Below are 21,697 nucleotides of genomic sequence, written 5' to 3' on the forward strand. Positions count from 1 at the left end.
GGAGGCATCTAAAGGGATGTGAGCACGAGGAAGACTTCATCTCTAGAATGGGAAAGTTTTTTAATTTTATAGGCAGAGGGTCAAGAGTTGGGAGAGAGGGGAAGCTGAAGATACTAGAAAGAGGGGGATTATCTCTGAGAAGGTGGGAAAGGGTGGGCTTAGGAAGAGAGATGAAGATTTTAGCTTTGAATAGAAAAGACACGTTCTTCTTAGACTGTATTTGAGGAAGGAATGGGAAGCAGAAGCCAGAGAGGTGACATTATTCCTTGCCCTAAAGTGGGAGAGAATTTTTTTGCAGAGAATGGAGGGGACGGGTGTTGGCTGGAAGCAGGAGTAGCCGCATACTATATCTCTGGACGAGCTCACACAGCTGCCTGTTGTCAGACTGGGGAGTAGCATGAGCCCAAGAATGTGACCCTGTTAAGTCACGCATTTCATTGCATCCAAGTGAATGATAGGTCACTGGAATTGCTGCTATATTGAGATAAAGTACATGCCACAGGGACTTATCAAGACTGGAAGTGATCCCAGGAGATATGTGACTGCATCAGAAAAAAAAAAAAGGAAAAGATGAGTTACTATGTTAAAAATAAGGAGGTACTTTTTTGTGAGGTTACTCTTAAAAAATGAATTGTATCTCTGGGATTTGATAGCTTGATTCTGTCAGCCTAGTATCTATGGAGGGATGAGCAATATTTTTTACTTTTATTTATTTTTATTTTTTAAAAGATTTTATTTTTAAGTAATCTCTACACCCAGCCTGGGATTTGAGCTTACAAACTTGAGATCACGAGTCACAGGTTCCACCAACTGAGCCAGCCAAGCGTCCCTATTTTTTATTTTTAAATTGAATACATGAATAGTAATTTGATAATTACTATCACTCTACTATAATTACTACATAAGTCTCTGGCTTATGTAGGCCATTTGCTGTGGAGAAAGCAGGATCCTGTGAATCCTGGCAGCATACTTAAGAAAGCTGGGCAATAGGATGATTCTCAAAAGAGATCATGGTTCATTTGATCAGAATATTAAAAAGTGTACAGAAGAACTAAATATGATATCATTAGCTATTATTTTCTACTGGTTTATTAAATAACAATAACCACCCACCTGGACTTCCCTTTTCGTACCCATAACTTATTTATTGCCATATAGGAATCACATCAAAAAAACCCAAAAATAACATTATTGTTTTCTCTCATTAGTCTGGGTGTTGATGGGACTCAGTTAAGCAGTTTTTGCTTGGGGGCATCTCACGCTATTGTAGCAGATGGTGTTTGGGGCTAGAGTCAGCTTGTGGCTCACCCACTCAGATGTCAGGAGGTTACTACTGGCTATTGGCTGAGACCTCATCTGGAACTTTAGCCGGAAAGTTACCCTTGGTCTCTGTGTGGTCCTGCTACTTCTCTCACAGCACAGTGGCTAAGTTCCAGAATGAGTGTCCCAAGAGGAGCAGGTGAAATCTGCATGGCCTTTCTTGTCCTAGCCTTGAAAATGCCATAGCATCACATAGCATCACAGTCCCCGTCAAGACCCAAGGAGAGAAACAAAACTTCCACGCTCTGTGTCAGCCTCACACAGGAAAGACATGTTGGATGGGGAGTCTTAGTGCCGCCATGTTCAAAATACAGTCTACACACTGCATGAGCACAGAGCAGCACTCTGTCCAGATGAGTCTTTTCTTTTTTAATTGAATTTAATTTTGTGTGTGTGTGTGTGTGTGTGTTCCAAAATTCATTGTTTATATACCACACCCTGTGCTCCATGCAACACGTGCCTTCCTTAATACCCACCACTGGGCTCACCCAACTCCTCACCCCACTCCTCTCCAAAACCTTCAGTTTGTTTCTCAGAGTCCACGGTCTCTCATGGTTTGTCTCCCCCTCTACTTTCCCTCAGCTCACTTCAAGACGGACTTGTTACCTCTCTTCCAACCATACTCTCCTTTTGGAGATTTTGTCTTTGTGGCCCAATGAATGGTACCTGGCCAGACCTTCAGGGACATCTATGTATGTTGTCTGACAAGTTAAGGCTGAGGTTATTCCTTGGCAGAGACTTCTTTTAAAAATGGAATTTAACTTTCAGAGCAATTTTACATTCATAGCAACATCGAGCGGAAGGTACAGAGATTTCCCATACACCCCCTGCCTCACACTGGCAGAGCATCCCCCGCTATCAACACGCTGCTCCAGAGTGGTGTATTTGTTTCAGCTGGTAAGCCTACATGGACTTATCATGATCACCCCAAGTCCATAGTTTACATTAGGGCTTATCCTCGGTGTTGCACATTTCATGGGTTTTGAGAAATGTATGAGATCTACTTCCCATTATAATACCATACAGAATACTTTCACTGCTTGTGCTCTGACTATTTGTCTCTGATCCCCTCAAACTTCTGGCAGTCACTGAGACTTTTTAACTAAAAGACTTTGGTCCTTCTGCTTCTAGTCTTTATTACATGTTATTATCATAATTATATTTCCTTAAGAAATTCATGAAGTGTTACTAGCACTCAGTAACTAGGTTTGGAGATTACAAATACAGTAAAATTGTATTTTTCTTCCTCTCTCATCCTTCCACGTCTGGCCCACTTCCTTCCTGGTATATAGTATACAGCTAGTTACGTTCTCAAGCCCTGGTCCAAAGGAATGAAATTTGCAGAAAGACATCTTTGGTAAAACTAGTAAGAAGAGAGACATATCAAGCACAATAACATTCTATAGTTATGCTAAAAATTTTGACTTCTAGATCCTTCATCTTGAGGGTTAGATAAGAAAAGACCAATTTCTTTTTATCCTTGCCTCCAAAATTAGATCTTGCTCCAGATTCCTCAAGGTGGGAAATCTTCTGGTTTTAAATAACTAATAATCCGGACTGGAGACAGAGAGTAGGAATAACTAAGATTCTTTGGAGTAGGCAGAGGAGTTGGGACTTGTAACAGGGGTCCATAAAGTATAACAGATGGTCCAAATTTGGTCTGACATCTGCTTTTTAAATAAAGTTTTATTGGGGTGCCTGGGTGGCTCAGTGGGTTGGGCCGCTGCCTTCGGCTCGGGTCGTGATCTCGGGGTCCTGGGATCGAGTCCCGCGTCGGGCTCTCTGCTCGGCGGGGAGCCTGCTTCCTCCTCTCTCTCTCTGCCTGCCTCTCTGCCTACTTGTGGTCTCTCTCTGTCAAATAAATAAATAAAATCTTTTAAAAAAAAATAAAATAAAGTTTTATCGGAACACAGCCGCACAAATCATTTCTGTATTGTCCATGGCTGGTTTCATGCTATAATAGCAGCATTGAGTAGTTGTGACAAAGACTGTTTAGCCTGTGAAACCTAAAATATTTACCACCTGGCCCTTTTTTAGAAAATTTTGCTGGCTGCACATCTAGAAAACCATGGTGAGGAGAGAGAATACTGGAAGCTGTAGAGAGGACATTGACCTGGCCCCCATGAGATGGACTCATGATAGGATGAGGTCCTGTAGGGGGAAATGCATGAACCTTTTGACATCAGCTTCTGGATTCTGTGTAGTGTTACAGTACTACGACACATTCTGGGAATGGACTATATGTATATGCCTTTCTGAATAGTAATGACAAAAAGAGTCACAAAAAAATGAGGCCTTCCGTCCTTTTGCAGTTTTATCTCCTGCTTCATCCCACTGTGTCCTCTATATATCTCACACTGTAGCCTACTTCCTAGAATGGAATCTGAGACCTCAGGTTGCTCAGACTTTGAGCAAGTTCTTTCCTGGGTCGTATTTCTCTTCCACCTTTTTGCAGATCTCAAAGCTTCAACCAAATTGCCAGCACACCAGAAAAATTTCCCAGATGCCCCCATCCTTAACCCCCAATGAATTTGGGTTTCCCTCATACCACATAACGCAGTTTATACCAGATTGTTAGAGCATGTCTTTCTCCCTCACCAGATATCTGCAACTGGAGGATAAAAATGTGGTTTTTTGTTTGTTTTCCTATTTCACTTGGACACTCCCCAAACTCCTCTTATGTCTATCTTCTCCTTAGTTCAATACCTGATAGACTTTAAATATTTATTGACTTGAGCATGAGTGTTTTGATTATAGTTCCATTTCCTCACTTGTAGAAGTCTAAAGAAAACATACTTTGGCTCAAGAAGAGTTTGTGTAGCCGTTCGTGAAGAGTAGACAATATTTATTGACTTGGTCTTGAGAGTTTTGAAAGCAAAACCTATGTGGTGTCATTCTTTTTCTCATGAAATCTAGAGAAAGAGTACTTTGACTCAAAAATAGTTTGGGTAGCTGTTCTTGAAACTAGAAATTCCTCTCAGGCAAATACTCCAAACGCCTAGAGTCTGTCATCTAATGAAGAAATGGAAGCCATTAAAGCAGTGGGTGAATGGAGATTATGTCTGGTGAAGGAAGCTACTGCAGAAGCTGCCATCTCTCCTAAAACCAGAGGAGACTAGATGCTCCTCCTTTACTGACATCTGCTCTGATTCTCCCCTTCAGCCAAGATTAAATCAGAGGGGAGGCTGAGTCCAGGAAGCCTGAATGAAAATTTCCTATCCCAGCAAGTACATTTTGTGCTAAGAGGGCAGAGAGTACCGATTTTGTACTAGAAAAAAAATGGATCCCATTCAAATATAAATTAATTCCTTCTCTTCAGAGGTGTTCGCCATCATCCCCCAACTGATGTCATGGTTATGGTCATTACAGTCTTTTGACTGACACAGGAGGAAGTGACTAGTTTAACTCTATCAAATTTTTTTTTAAAACATTGTTTTAGACCTGGACAAAGGATAGCAAGTTTAAATCCAGGACTATTTTTCTTAATAAAACTTATTGAAACTAAAATAAGGAGAATTTTATCACCAGATGTGTTTCTGACTGGTATAATCTTTGTTGTTCTAAATGTCATATAGCTAATTTTTATTCCTGGAGTTTGTCTAATACTGATTAAGTCAATAAGGACTAAAATGTTGGCACTCAGAAGGATGAATATCAGACACACTTGCAGTAAAGGTAGTTGCAGTAGTAACGAGTGCATTTTACATTGTTCTCTTTTTGAAAAATTAAGTAAATAGATTATAGAAAGGTTTAATATTTAATATGAAATTCACTTACAATGTTTGGGACAAAGTTTCTTTAATAAGACAATTTTGTTCTTAAGAGTCTACTATTTCAACATTGTTTATTCCCGTCATTAATTTAGTCTTAGAATATGTTCTATTGTTATTGTTGCAAAGAATTATAATGCTCATTTTGATATGAAGAAAAAGACAAAGGACCATATTGTATGTGAAATAAATCCGTGACTAATGCTCCATTGAAGACCATCGTGTTGCTGCATCAGTGTTTTCCTGGCTTAGCTCAGTAGAAGTAAAGCTCAGTGTCTGGGTCACAGCCAAATGCTCTTTAAGAGCCATGAAGTACAGACACTAAATTTCCTTTTACTCACCTATAAACCTACTGCCTGATGTTAAGCAATCTTCATTGAATTGATGGTCTTCCTCACAACTTATTTTACTTAATCATATTTATTAGGGAAGCTTTGCACATCAAAAGCACATTTTAAAATAATCCCATTATTAACCTTAGGGCAAAAAAGTTAATGCAATGTATATTGCCAAGTTTATTAACTATCTTCTTGATGAGCTAACAGCTGTGTGGTGAAGACAGTAGCCATCAATTAGATGAACCGCGATCTTGGGACTGGAGTTTGCAGCATGGAATAGCTCAGTTATGGGCATTGAGAGGCAACAGGATGGACGTATTTCCAAGGATTTCTCAGTTCTATGCCCTATGGGATAGCATTTGTGAAAAGCCTGGGCGCATTGGTCGATTTAGAAGGCCAGAACACATTTATGTGGCTTGGGAGGAATTTAACAAAAAGTGATTTTTAGAATAACATTTAGCATATCATATAATTACATATTCAAAGGTTGTTATTTAAGGTATTCGCAGGTATACATAATAAGAAGTGTAAATCATTGAGCTTGCAATAGTCCTTACTCCTTTGCAGAAAGATGTCATTAAATAGAAATAATAATTTAAAAGAGACAATTAATGCTCAAATGATTGGTATTTTTTGATGAAGTAGACACTACTTTAGGGATAAGAGTTGACTAACATTTCAAAGTAAGAAAAAAATGCTTGAGTCTTATGCTCAATTGAGTAAGGCTTATTATAACACAGTTGTTCTAGGGCTGGGGTAAAAGGGAATTTAAGTATCTTGTAGGTCAAAGTCTCTTTTCTTTTAGAGTTTGCAGAGGATCAGGAGGGAAGTTGTTCAAATGGTGAAACTCATAAAGGGCATTTTCCTGGAGGTCACAGGCACTTGCACAAAGACAGTGGAAGCTTCTTGTCCTCATGCTTAGAATAACCCAGGAGTTGGTCCACATGAAACATTTAGCCTGGCACCAAGTAAGTGCTCAAGACATTTAACTGTTGTTATTATTATCTTTCCAAAAATAATTGGATAAAAGCTCTAGGTTGTTTATTCCCACCTGAAGGTATAGTCCCCTTACTGATGTCGATTTACTATAACATTAAGCTATAATGAGAAGGACAATCAAAGGTGTAATATAAACACTCTCCCTTGACTTTGCTGGGGAAAAAAATTCTGTTTATTGAAATTTAAAAGTTTCATTAAACCTGAGGTCATTTTATTTAAAAAAAAAATACAGAGTGTTATTGGAGTCAGAACACTGATTTTATTTCAAGCTTCCACTGAGAAATTGTCTCTATTATTGTAGAGGAAAAAACATAATGAAATGAACATTCTAAAAATGCTACTCTACCATGAAACCTTGGATGGATATAAAGACGTGTGTCCATCAGCCACTGTTACTGGGAGCTGGCTTTGAGCATGGGAGAACTGAGCTAGGTGTTATTTAGTCACAAAGAGTTACAGAATTACGTCTCTTTTCTAGATGATGAAGAGACTACAGAGAATAAGGAAGCCAAATTCCTTTCTTTTGGGGAGCTGCTGTTCCAATGGGGAGAAAGAAGTTGAGGACAGACAGTATACAAATAAAAATAAACAATATATAATAAATAATGGAAGAATACAAAAAACAAAGAAAAGAAATGAAGAAAGTGAACCAGAGTGACTGTAAGGTTATGTGAGTTGGGTGGAATTCGTGATGGTCTTGGTGAGGATGGTCAGCGATGACATTTGGGCTGAGAACTGGATAGTGAGATGGAGACTAGTGGTCATGTTAGGCGAAGAGGTCAGTATGATAAACATCTCCAGAGATGGACTGCACCAACCCTTCCCTTCCTACATGGGCATGCCAGTCCTCCTAACCAGAGGCAGTGTCTCTTTCCCTTCACTTGAGTCTAGGCTGGCCTCGTGGCCTCTAGTTCCAGGACTTTGGTTTTGAAGAGGCCTGGCAGCTCCTGCTATCCCTCTTTGAAGCCAACTGCCTATCGCTTCTCGGCCTTTTGGCTAAGATCAAGTGTGAAGCCAACTGCCTCTGCATGAATTCAATGATTCTGAAGCTGCCATGTTTTGTCAGGAAGCCCAAGCTACAAAGAGGGGCTCCACGGAACTCCATCACGAGTCAAGACTTTGTCAGCCTTCCACACCACTGCGGCTGCGCACAACCAAGGACTGAAGACGCTCCACAGGGAAGGAAAGTCCTGCCCTGCTGAGGTGAGTCGACCCAAAGAACTGCAAGAAAGAATAACTTGTTATTTTAAGTCATGGGATAGTCTGTCACACAGCAATGGATAACTGAAGCAACGGGAACGGAACAGCCTAAGGAATTAGAGCTTTCTTTTTGGGGCGACTAAACTCTCAGAGAGGGTAGAGGGTGATAGAATCTCCTGTGGCTCTATGGGTCAGCACTTAGAGCCACCCTCCCTGGGGCTTCCTGGGAGGTAAAAGTGCTGCTTGTGCAAGACTGTGTATAGGAAATTGCTGGACAGAGTGTAGCTTGCTCTGATGTATATTTGTAGGGATGAAAGTGCCACGGCATTTCGTTTTCTTTTTTCTGTGGGCAGAAGGGATCAGTCCTGATCTCTCCTCTAAGTTGTGTGTAGGAAGCAGTAACTGAACAGTTTGGGTTGGGGGGTTGCTGTTTGCAAGAAGGAGAAACCGGAATCAGGAGCCCTCTCTCAGAACTTGCTTGCAGAGGCTCAGAGACGTGCGTCCTATCAGAGAAATGTCAAGGGTAGTTCTTGGAGGACCTGGGATTCGGGTTGCCCATACTTTGGTTGGAGAAGTTTGAAGATGGGAAGCTGGCTGGGGAAGCTGGTGATGGTAAGGTGAAGGCGGGAAGCAGCAGAGAAGGACGCCAGCAGCTCGGGGGTTGGGGGGGCACCAGTGTGAGAAAGTACCCAAGGACCACGTGGGCTCTGTGGAGGCAGCGGAGCTGGAGACTGCCCGTGGGCTTCCTCCAAAGGCTGTCTGCTGAGAGAGAGGGTCCCAAGGGCGTGCCGTGCATGGAGGAACGGTGGAGGCAGGGCTGAATAACCCATGAGAGAAGGCTCACATCGGGGGACAGCGCAGTATGGGTCGGGCGGCCCCAGGGGTGGTAGAGATGCTCAAAGAACACCTGCCACAGGAGAGCTGGCGTTCTGGTGTCCGCCATGCCAGAGGGCATTCGCAAGCAAGAGACAGTTCAAGTGAGGACAACACAGGTGTGTGGATCAGCCATCACATCTGTTCCGTAAGCTCTCCTCACTTTGTCCCCATCCGGGGGAGCCAGGGGGAAGGTGGGAGGAGATGGCACGGAGACAGGGAGGGAAAGAGGACATCTGAGCTGTCTCCTCCCGCTCGTTCTGAGCACAGGGCCAGACCTGAGCAAGGGAGAGGCGACAAGCATTACACCGGGGGTGAGGTGACATTTTTTAATTTAGAATGTGAGCCCAAAGCGAAGAGCTCTTTCTGACACGGCTTGAGCGGGAAGGGCAGAGCGTTTTTTTTAGTTGAATACGTACGATATATAACCTTGTGTAACAGTAAAGGTGTGTGGCTTGCAACTCTGATCCGCTTTTATGTTGTGATACGACCGCCGTTGTAGTGACACTTACCACCTTACACGATGACCGTGTAGTGCGCCGTTGTCTGTGTTCGTCCGACCGCACGTTAGATGGCCGTGGCCTAGTTACTTCTCACTGCGAGTCAGCGGAGTGTTTCCCAGGGCACTGGTGGGGGAAGAATAAAGCTCTTTTCCTTCCAAGTTTAGCCCATTCCGTTCAGAGTTCAAAAGCCCTAAGGGAGAAACAGGTTTACCGTGGCCGGAGACCTGAAAGAGAGCCTCTGTGGCCGCCACTCAAGGACCCGCAGAAAGCAGGGGGGTGGGGGGGAGGTGAGGCTGGAGAGGAGGACAGAAGTGCCATCCTGTGTTGCTTTGCAGCTCAAGAGAAGGATCTGAATTTTAGTGAGTGCTTCAGAAAGCCGCTGGAGAGTTTTAGGCAGGAAAAGAATAGGGCCTTATTTTCATTTTTTCAAACAGCTCTGGCCACTTTGGGGGGCACTGGATGGGAGGTGGGAGATGAGGTCTGGAGGAGGCTGCTGGAGGCGCAGAGGCCAGAGCGGGGAGGCGTTGATGGGGATGCTGCTGGGGGGGGGGGGTCATCCTTCACAGCACGGTGGTTCCAGGCTGAGATATATGTGGGTTTGTTATTTGAAAATTGAAGGCCAACTAGACAGTTGGAGGTTGGGCCAGTGGTATTTTTCAGTGCTTTGGGCTGAATATATAAGCAGATCTCAGGCTCCATGGAGCATACAAATCACCTGGGAAATGGTTAACATGAAAATCCTTGGGTTTTCCTTATCCGTTCTGATAGATCATCAATGGTGTGGGGCCCTAGAACCTGCCTTGTTAAAATCACCTGCCTTCTCATGGTCTCTTTCACATCAGCTGTAGAAATATTTTTTTAACAAAAGCAAAATTACACTGTTGGAACTACACCAAAATAAAAAATGCTGCACGGTGAAGGAAACCAGCAGCAAAACCAAAAGGCAACCTCCTGAATGGGAGAAGGTATTTGCAGATCACATATCTGATAGGGATTACTAATATCCAATATACATAAAGAACTTACACAGCTCACCAACACAAGGAACAAATTATTCAGTGTAAAATGGACAGAGGACCTGAGTAGACATCTTTCCAAAGAAAACATACACATGGCAGACAAACTCCTGGGAAGATGCTGTACATCACTGATCATCAGATGAAGGCAAATTAAAATCACAATGAGCTGTCAGTATACACCTGTCCAACGGCTAAAATCCCACTAATGCTGGGAATGCAAACTGCTTCAGCCACTGAGGAAAACAGGATGGAGTCTCCTCAAAAAATTCAGAATAGAAATGCCATAGGATGCACCAGTTCTACTACTGCATATTCACCCACAGAAGACAAAAACACTAAATTGAAAAGATACACGTCCCCCTCTGTTCACTGCAGCATTAGTTACAATAGTCAAGGAATGGAAGCAACCCGAATGTCCATGGTAGGTGAAGGGATAAAGAAGAAGTGGCATACATACAATGGAATGTTACTTGGACATAAAAAAGGAATGAAATCTTTCCATTTGCAGCAACATGGATGGATCCAGAGGGTATAAAGCTAAATGAAATAAGAGAAATGTCATATGACTCACTCATATGTGAATTTAAGAAACAAATGAACAAAGGAAAAAAGGTACAAACCAAAAAAAACCCCAGGCTCTTAATATAGAGAATAAATTGGTGATTGACAGAGGGGAGGGGGGGGGGGGGGTGGGGGGTGGGATGGGTGAAATAGGGGGAGGGGATTAAGAGTGTGGTTATTTGGGGGCACTGAGAAAGGTAGAGAATTACTGAATCATTCTGTTGCACACCAGAAACTAATATAACACTGTATGTTAATTATAATTGACTATAAACAAACAAACAAATAAAACGTAATTTTTTTTTGTTTTGGTTCTGTTTATTTTCATAAAAAAATATAGTTACAGTACTATCATAAATAGAATGTTTGCACAATTGAATACAACGTAATTTTAAAAGTGTCTGCATTCTTTTGCAGATGGTTCTAGGACCCTGAAAACCACCAATCCGTGCTGTGAAAGAGGCGCCAGTTCCCTGTGATTTTGGCTTTCTCAGATGTGCAGTTAACTCTGACTTTTGACACTTATCAAACATTTCTTCTTTCATTGTTTTCATTTTCTTCATTCCATGGTTTTCTTTCCCTCAACCCTTGAACCTTTATTTTTTTGAAATATTTTATTTATTCATTTGACAGAGGAAGAACACAAGTACGCAGAGCATAGGCAGAGGGAGAGGGAGAAGCAGAAGCAGACTCCCCACTGAACAGAGAGGCTTGATCCCAGGAACCTGGGACCATGACCTTAGCTGAAGGCAGGTGCCCCCCTGACTGAGCCACTCGGGCGCCCCTCAACCCTTGAACTTTAAACACTTTGAGGACTAGCTTTTTTCCCTTCCTCCTTCTTCCTCTTTTTATTTCCCTCCTAAAGGAACAGAATTCCAAGTGGATAAGTACTTCTTAACTGTTTTTAAAACAACACAACACTCACAGTGTAAAAATTTTTAAAGGATAATGTATCAATTACTTGCAGAGCAATTTAGAGACAGAAATGGCTTAATGGTATAAATAAAGGACTCATTTTCTCTAGGAAGTAACAGAGACACTGTCTCCAAACTTTCCCTCCTATAACCAAAGACATTTTGAGAGAAAAGACTTCCACCTCACAGGCAGCAAATGGTAAATGAAAATACACAAATGCCTTTATCAGACATTTTAATCTAAAAAGCCAAAAACACCCCTAAGGTAGCAGACATTTAATGCTGTCCTATCAAACCTAATGTAGGGCAGCTTGCTTTTACCTACAACAAATGGAATTTGCTCCAGATATCTGGATAACCTTGATCAAGGAGCAGGAAACATATGATTTAATCAAATGGGGCCTAATAACTCATATTGGTACAAGCCGAAGTTCGTAAATGTCCAAACTGTCCCCAATAATATTATCTGAAGGGGGGAGACATTATACCTTGATGCTGATGAGACAAGGAAGTCATCTGAGTCATTGTTGGAGAGAGAAGCAGAACGTGGGTGTTACCAGAGGTCTATTATATTCTTCCAAATAAACAGCTATTTTTTTCCACTAAAGAAAATCCAAATGATTCTTTAAGAATGAAATTATTTTGTGCTCGCTTTGGCAGCACATATACTAAAATTGAAATTATTTTTTCAGAATGTTTTTCTAATAAAATTTGTATATAGAAAATCAAGAATTACTCTTATCTACTCAAAGCATTTGGTGAAAAAGACAGACACAGACTTCAAAAAAGCACCATGTGTGAGTGAAAAATGAATTTTTATTCTTTCCGATTACTTTTCTAAGCCCAAGGAAACCACTAGCCAATGCAGACAAGTTGTCAAAGAAAACATATTAACCCCAAACTGGGGCCAGATCAACATGAAACAACTAACCAAAACATGTTTGCCACACCTGGAGAGTAGGTGGGATACCTTATAAAACCCACATGAGGGGGCACATGGGTGCCTCAGTCAGTTAGACATCTTACTCTTGATTTTGGCTTAGATTATGATCTCAGGGTCATGGGATCGAGCCCTGGATCAGGCTCCCGGTCAGTGTGGAGTCTGCTTGGGAATCTTTCCCTCTCCCTCTGTCCCTTCCACCTTCCCCCCAACGAGCGTGCACTTAGGCTCTCTCGTAAATAAATAAATAGACAAACAAATAAATATCTTAAAACAAAACCCAAAAAACACATGTCCCAAGCTGAAGATAATTCAATATGCCTGTGTGATTGCTTATCTGATGGTTATACATAGCCTACAAGTGGAAAGCTAATTGGTATTCAGTCATTTTTATTTCAAAAGGCTAGAAAAACATCTCAAACATCTTTTCAGTTGTAGGCCAAGAGCTGGATAGTTAATATATACACGTCTGGAATATATTAGCAACTTTATGTTGGGGAAACACTTCCCTAAATAATAAAGTATTCCAAATTTGTTTGAATTCCCAAGTAGAACATGGTATTTTTTTGATGTTTATATTTCCAGAAAGAGAGCATGCTACTTTTCCCCTTTCTTAAGGAAGACCCTTCTTTCAGGCAAAATTAAATGTCTGATATAAAGCACTCTAAGTATGAAAACATCATTGTCTATGGTGTTATACAGAGACACATAGGAAAAAAGGAAGACATTTGTCAAACTAATGAAGTTTCTAAAAAACTCTAAACTATCCTTAATAATTACATATAAAAAATAGTTTGGTACCTCAGTGGAAATAGCTGAAAGTATAGGAAATTTTTCCAATGGCATTAAAATCCAAGATGACACAGAAAGGTTTGAGATGATTGATCTATTATCCTGAGGTAATATCTCTGCCAGAATCTGCTTGATAGTTTTTATGGACTCTTCAAAAAATGTTCAATTTCAGAAAAGAAATTGACATGTCTGGACTATGTATAAAAGTATTATGTCATTCACTTCTTTTCTCAGAAGAAACTCATTGAGACTAGAATGTTTTCTTTTTTTTTCTTTTTTTCTTTTCTTCTGTTATCAGATTCATCAAGCCATTGGAGCACAAGTTCTCAGTTGAAAAAGGAATGTGTTTGGTTTTGTTAATTAATACAGTAGGCTCTCGATTACAAGGAGGCAAACCAGGTTCTAACCTCAGTAAAGGACATTTATGGGAACACACTTCATTACTGCGTGTCCCTGGAAAGGTTGTAAACCAGCGTGCAGACTTCACGGAGGAAACTCTTTAACCTGGTCATTTACATAATTGTGTATCAGCGCACTCTGTCCATCCCTTCTCTTCTTGGTTCCCATTAAATTTTCTTCAAATAGTTATCTTTTTAAAAATAGTATTTCCCATTTGGCCTTCCACTTAGAATCACAGAAAATACCGGATCGATACAGGCAATAGGAAGCAACTAACCTGAGTGTGAGATTCTCAAATGACTCAAGCAAAGAACACTGTCTTTGATACCCTGTAGTTTGTGATATGTGCTACTTGATGAGCAGATGGAAATTTTTGTGTCATCTAATAGAGCTCAAGGAGATATCTGGCCAGGAAAACAAATGCATAAAAAAGAGAAACCACTATTTAATTTTGTTTGTTTTTGTAGCTAAAAAAAGTGATTGTCCTAAATATGCTCAAATTTGCCATCTGGTTCTCATTCCGTATTCTTGTGGTTTAAAAAAATCACTAGATCCAGGACTGCCTATTAGGGTTATTCTGATTAAGAAGGGATGAGAGGACAGATGGTAGAATTATGTGGTAGAGAAAGTGATGGGGGACAATGAACTATTTCAAACAAATATCCTGTCAACACAGGGGTGGCTGAATTGTCAGCTGGATACTCTAAATTGAATGTTATGTCTGGAAAATTCACATGCAGAAATCATCACTAACAGAAGGTAAAAACTTTTGACAAAAATGTATGTACATTAACACAAAAATCCAAATGACATGTGGATCATCATTATTATTGTTTGTTGTCGTTAACACTTACTGAGAATTTCTATATCAGAGATGGGACTAATTTCTGTTTTTTAATTGAATAATCTCATGTTAATATTGTATTAGTTGCAGGTGCACGTATAATGATTCAATATCTATGTCCTAAGAAATAGTCACCACAGTAAATCTAGTTATCATCCGTCCCCATACAAAGTTGTTACAATGTTATCGACTATATTCCTGTGCTATATGTTGTGTCCCTGTGTCTCACTCATGTCATAACTGGAAGTTTGTACCTCTAAGTTGCACTCACCTGTTCCGTCCCTCCCCTCACAGGGGACCTCCTTCCCACTGGCAAACCATCAGGTGGTTCACTCTATCTGAGTCTGCTTCTGACTTGTGTTGTTTTGTTTTTAGATTTCCACATAGAAGTGAAATCGTATGGTATTTGTCTTTCTCTGTCGAACGCATTTCACTTCGCAGAATTCCCTCCAGGTCCATCCATGCTGTTGCAAATGGCGAAGATTTCGATCTCTTTTATGGCTTGAGTTGCACTAATTTCTGCCGTGTGCTCTCTCATTCCCTCCTCAAACGACCCTGAGAACGAATTATTCCTACTACATTTTTTCAGATCCAGAAAGTCAGACTTGGAGATTTCCACCATTTGCGCAAGGTCCACTAAGAAGTGGCCAAACGAGAGACTCAAAACCGGTCCGATTTTGAAGTCCTTACCTACTGAGCCACACCGCTGTTGTAACCCCTGAATAATTTTGAATGCAGCCGGTTGGAATTTATCTGCTTTCTTCCTCCCTTCAACTTGTTTTCCCCAATGTCCACCCTCTCCTTCCCCTCTTCCCTTGAAATACACCTTTAACTTGTCTGTGACCGAGGGCGTTTCCAAAGGAGCAACACCAGCGAGACAGTCTGGAACTCTAGATGGTATGTCGCCGCCCACTTGCATGCTCCCTCCCTGCTGTACAAAGCGGCACAGGTCATTTTTGGTGCGTCTCATTTCTGCAGCCACGCGCGATTAACTTCGCCATCACCCTCAGGCCTTAGGACGTTCATATCTGACTGACTTCACTCATGCATCCATAGTCCCTGTTTGGAATTCCTTCTTAGTTCTCCAACATGTTAGATGGTGACTTGCCAGCATGAATCTCGGTAACTCTGGTTTTCTCCTGCCATTGTGGCAACTCCCCGTTTAGACTCAGGTTTCATTAGTGCGGTATTTTCACAGTCTTCCAGGTGGTCAGTAAAGACGTTAAACCAGAGAGACCTTCCGCCTGGCCTAGCTGTGTGCTTTTTCAGGAGACCATCCAGGAAGAGCTGAACATGAATATGGACTGTGAAATCGGATTTTGTGAAGCCTGTGAACTTGTTATCAAGGGTCAAAATAATTCCCTATGTGGCAATCCTGTGAAAGGGGGCTTGGGATGGCAGGAAAACTAGAAAACACAGGGGGGAAGATGAAACAACTTTAGTTCTCGTTGCTGGAGGTAGCATGAGGAACAATGCCCGCGGTGCCTAGAACATGGTGGCAAATTTTTAAAAAACAAATCATTTTTCCCCCAGAAATGGTTAATACCATTTTACTCTCTCAGCACAGGTGGATTTTCAGCCCTTCAAAATATCATCCCAGAAGGTGGATGTTATTATCATTCAAAGCACAGAAATGGGGAAACACAGCCACTTTCTCTTTGGAATCAGATCAACGTCCACTAATTTCCACTGACTCTTGAAAGGCAAGTTGTATTTAGCAATACAACTAGTGAATTGTACATAATATACACACAATAAGCATTTGTTTAATATCCTTGAGAAGCCAGTCGCAAGCTCTGTCATGAAGATCTCATAGATGTGTTTCTAGAAGATAGAACCATACGTTGAACCTTCCCTCCCCTCTCCTGTTGGTCTGTGGGGGATGTGACTCCTATACATTATGGCTGAAATGAAGACTTGCTCTCTTAGTTTCCTCAGGCTGCTGTAAAAAATTGCGAGTCTGTATGGCTCAAATGACACACATTTATTTTTTCACACTTCTGGAGGCTGAAGGTCCAAGATCAAGGTGCTGTCAGGGATGGTTTCTTCCTGGTTTGTAAACAGCCACGTTCTTGCTGTGGCCTCGCTTGGCCTTTCCTTCTGTGCATGCATGGAGAAGGAGAGAGGGGGGAGAGATCTGGTGTCTCTTCTTCTTGTAGGGACACCAATCCTATCTGATCAGGGTCCCAATCTTAAGACCTCATTTAACCTTAATGACTTCCTTAAACCCCTGCTCTCCAAGTCCAGTCACATTGAGGGGTAAGGGCTCAACCTAGGAATCTGGGGAAGGGGGTGGACAGAATTCAGGCTGTCACACCTGCTGATGCTGCCCGTTGCCTCCGTAGTTGAGATGGAAGTCTGACCTGGGTGTGGTCCATTTCTCCTCTCTCTACCGGTCGCCCCTGCTCCGGAGACACACACACCGTGCGCCGCGCACAGCCCACCCCGCCCCAGTGCCAACAGGTAGAGTCTCCACACATGCCCAGATCACCACACGGCAGTGCCCTGCTTCAGAAGACAACGAGGCAGCTCTGAGCCTCACAGGGCCTGGGATGACAGCCCTGCCTGCACGTGTGCTGTGTGGTTCTGGTTCCTTGAGAGAGAGAGCAGCTTCTCGAGGACAACTGTGCAGCCCCCTCCGCTGCTCTACTAAGTCGTACAGTCTCCTCTAAAACTCCCCTCCGCCCAGAGCCCAGAAGCTGTGGATGTGACCTACCCAGAAACAAGGTTCTCGCAGAGGTGATCGAGTTAAGATGGGGTCACTCTGCACGTGGGTGGGCCCTCAGTCCCATGACTGGTGTCGTTGTTAGGAGAGGGAGACACAGATACACGGAGGGAAGGCAGCCTAGAGAAGACAGAGGCCCGAAGCTGGGGGTTGAAGTCACAAGCCAAGGAACGCCAAAGATTGCTGGGAGCCGCCGGCAGAAGATTCCTGATGTACGTTTTTCTTCCACATGGTCCTGTCCTGTTCACAAGCAGCACCCTCTGAAGGCGCTTCTAAGATGGGTCTCGAACCTGACCCCTGCTGGCTGTCACTGTGGCTGCCGACCCATTGAAGCCATGGTCAGCGTTCATTCACTGCGATGGTTCCTTCCTCTGCTTCTCTGCTCTCATGCTTGACACCTTATAATCCGTCCTGGGCAGGGTGGCCAGTGGGATTTGTAAACACTTAGGTCTGATCTCCTTCCTTCCCTTCTTAACCCCCCATGACGGTTTCCCACTGCAATCAGGATGAAACCCAATTGCTTCTTCTGTGACCTAGCCTCTGTCTACACTTCCACCACCACCTCACATCACCCCCCCCACCTCCGCTGGCACCCACTTTCCAGCCACAGCCGCTCCTTCAGTGTCTATGACACTGGGTTCCTCTGCCTCGGCTGTTCTTTCTCCTGGGGCTTCACTTGCCTGGGGCTTCCAGCCACACACGTGCACCTGCTTACTTGAAACCTCACTGGCCTGGAGAGACCTCTTCTGGCCACACTATTTCACATAGTCCAACGGTCTCGGGGTGTCACATCGAGTCTCTCTGGGCACTTTGTCTCCATCTGTCATTTTTCTCATGTGTTTGTTTGGTGGTTTTCCTCCCTTACCTGTAGTGTGATGTCCACTCCACAAAGGCAGGTCCCTTCCCTGCCTTGTTCACTGCAGGAAACCAGTGGTATAAACATGGCTTGACACGGGATAGCTGCTCAGTAAATAAATATTCGTTCCATGAATCAACAAATGGGAGGCTGAAGAGATGATCGCCATGATTGTATTCACAGAGGCTTCCAAGGATCACCAAATGACAGAGAACCCTCCTTGCTTTTTTCCTGAGAAGATCTCCTGTAGTGCCGCCTGCCCCCGCCCCCCAACCCCGCTCCAGCTTTGCATTGTCCCAACGTCCCATGACATCGTCCAGGTTGGAAATATGCTTCTTTTATCACTCTGAGTGGTTGTTTCATTGATTTCACCCTAAAAGCAGTAAGTCATCAAGTTTTCCTTTTCTGGGCCTGCCTCAGGGGGTACAAGAGAGTTAAAGATCTGTAGAATACGCAAGTGGTGGTATGAGGTCGTTTCCATGGGCTGGGATGAAAAATGGTCCTTGACCACTCACTGATGCCTGAAATTCCTCTCGTAGGCAGAGCTTTTCATTCTAAGTCAGAGATGCAGCTTAAAGATATCAGCCGTGGGCGGAGACCCGGAAGGCCAGCACACACTGGCCCCGGACAGGAGGTGGGACCAGCCACCTGGGACGGTGAGAGTTGACGATCAGTTCCTGCGTGTGGCTTCCTTAGCGATTTTTATTCCAGTGTCAAAGCGAAGAGCTGAGTCATAGTCAAGTCCCTGACTTGTGGGCAAATGACCGGGGGGCACTCCGAGATGCGTCCTTACTGTGTCGCAGCCCCTTCTTTTCCTTGTTTTGGTCAAATTTCATTCTTCTCTTGCCCATGCATATTCTTGACTTCATTTTCTCCAGATCTCGATACTCCCCTTCTCCCTACAAATTTTCTGAGGCTGTTCCTTACGTGTGAAAAACACATTTCTCTTCGGCTTTGCTCGACAAAATCCATCGCTCGCAAATTTGTCTTCGGAATTATGTTTCAACAAATCTTTTGAATCTAGTCCTCGAGTAAAACTCTCTCCCTAGGAGGAGAGAAACAAGATTGAAAGTCAGTAGTAATTCCCGACCTGTGAAACCCACCTTCCTTTCTGACACGCGTTCCTGACTTGCTTATTGGGTCTGTGCCCTGACTTGTCCTTCAAGCGGCCGCCCAAGGGACAAAGTCTGTCCCCTCCCTCATGTTCTCAAAAGCACGCCATAAATTACAAAAGCACTGTAGTCGTTTCCTAATGTTATCGGAATTGCTTACCTTAGGCATATTTTTTCACGATGATAAATATCCATGCTGTCCTGATTCCACATCTATTTTCAAAGGAGGGACAGAGGGTTGACGGTAAGTCAGCTGTTCGGAGCACAGAGCACAAAGGCCCAGATACGGATCTAAATGTAGTCATTGTGCATCCTTACTCGGCACTTGAAATTGAAATTCAGGCCATATTTTATCAGAGAACCTCTATTTTATATGAAAGGAAAGGGGGGAAAAGGCATTGGGCTCTAAAATAAAAACAGATGTTAGTAGAATCAAGTAAGATAAGGCACATAGACTCACTTTGTAAAATATATTTGTATACAATACAAAGTAATACTGTAGTATACAGAGAGTTGGAGGTTTTTTTCACCTTCAGACTGGATGAGTGTTTTAATCTTTTAGAAATTCTTTCCATTTCCTACCAAGTAGAAGAGGGTGGATAGTAAAAAGCAACTTAGTTTTCTTCTCTCCATGATTCTGCTCAAGGGTTTTTGCAATTTGCTGAAGAAAATGAGTAGAGAATTTACTCACTTATTTTTGTGTCTTTTGAATGTTATTTTAGTATCTTTATTTCCATAAGTTATGAGTCAGAAAAGAAAGGAAATGTGTCATTAACAATCAGTGTTATTGATAATAAAAACTGATGTATATTGTCAAAAGTTACTCAATATTTGAATCATTTAGCGTCTTTATCTTGGGTAAATCTCAACATCTCTGAGAAGAAAGAAAAACAGAAGGGTTATACCCACTTTACAGACAGGCAGACTGAGGGCCAGAGAAATTCGCAACTAGGATTACCATCAGTGATGTGCTGTTAAATGTTTAAGAACCAACTCTCCCAGGGAGGGAACCCCAAAACCCTGATTTGTAGCATTTGCCAATTCTTGTGGTGTCAGTACTCCCCGCCACGGCTAACTTCAAGCTCTCTACACTGAGCCTCTGAACATGCAAATGGAAGAGATGCAGGTGGTGACTGAATCAACGATGTCCAGGAAGCCGAAATGCCAGCCGGGAAGGGAAAGCCAAGTCCTATAAGCCTAGAAATGACAGTTTTTATAAATGGAAAGCATTGTATACATCTGAAAATAGGGTTTGCCTGGGCTTGAAGGCAGAGATTGACTACAAGAATTCATGAGATCAGTTACCCCCAGGGCCCGTGCACCTTCTATGGTGATCCTGATTCCAGCTCTCCTGACCTGGTGGAAGACTAGAGAATTATTCCATGGAGTCGCTGAGGCGGCAGATATCCGGGTTCCTGTCTCTCCCCAACAGGTTCTCCTGGGTTCTTGTGCCTTACTCAACCTCCTGCTCTGTTTTCAGCCGCACAGCGACTGCTGCCTGGGGCGGAATGTTCTAGTATGAACTGTCTGGTACACCAGGAGGGCCTGGCGCAGGTGTGGGGAGGGTCAGGGTCAGGGTCAGGTACCAGACCCAGGCTGGTAGTGGCAAGGCATGTTTGGTGGGGGACTCTGCAGAATTTCTTGCCTACTCCTTATTCAGGAAACAGGCTGGTGGAGGGGTGGGGACGGGGAGGGGATGGGGAATGTGTCAGTTTTAGGTTGTGTCTTGTTTTCTTCTCTTATTTATGTTGTTATTATTGACTATGATTTTATTTTTCCTTGGGAATTGTGAAAAAAATGTGAGATCTGAGCTAAGGGTGGGTTTCTGCAGGCAAATACCGCTGCGCTTTTCAGCTCCCTGTGGCTGCCGCCCGTCAAGGTACCTTAAATCAGTGTTTCTCAAGGAGTGTGTTATTAGCGTCTTGGGTGGGACATTTCTTTATTATAGAGATTTCGTGTCTCTGCTTCTACCTGAAAAATGCCTGCGGTGCTCCCGGGCGTGATGAGCACTCAGAAAACTCCCCAGACCTGTCCAGACTCTCTTCTGTCGGGGGTATCTGCACCGGATGAAAACCCTGATTCTCAATGCTTATTTGGCCTGAGGCTTTTGGGATCTCACAGGTAGTTTGATTGAGGGCTGACTTTCTCACGGGGACCAACTGGTATGTCCAAATTCCCAGGGCTTTTTTCCCCTGTGATCTGCTCACAGCCAAGTGTTGCTGTTCCCTGCAGAACCCCTGAATTGGGGGTGGCATCTTGCTTTCCGGTTTTCCCCTATGTTAGGGTGTAACCCTTTTGGAAACTCATCCTTTCTCATCTCTTAGGACCATCATCTGTTTAGGACTTGAACTTGGGCTGACTCTTAGGACCTTATATTCTGTCCTCTGTATCCACCGAGGCTGTAAAAATGAAAGCTGTAGGGCATCTATTTGGGCAAAGGACCTGAGCACAAAGGCTGCACTGTGTGTTCTTCTGACCAACCCCCCCCCCCCGGCCCAAGAATTGATTTCTTGTTGTTTTGTATTTTATCCA

General features: G+C 43.0%; 1 pseudogene; it reads left to right on the plus strand.

Annotated features, from left to right (window-relative positions):
• Positions 1-21,697, plus strand: part of LOC122895826 — a 110,445-nt pseudogene that overhangs the window by 71,648 nt on the left and 17,100 nt on the right.

This window comes from Neovison vison, chromosome 1 (assembly GCF_020171115.1).
Source record: "Neovison vison isolate M4711 chromosome 1, ASM_NN_V1, whole genome shotgun sequence".
Lineage (NCBI taxonomy): Eukaryota > Metazoa > Chordata > Mammalia > Carnivora > Mustelidae > Neogale > Neogale vison.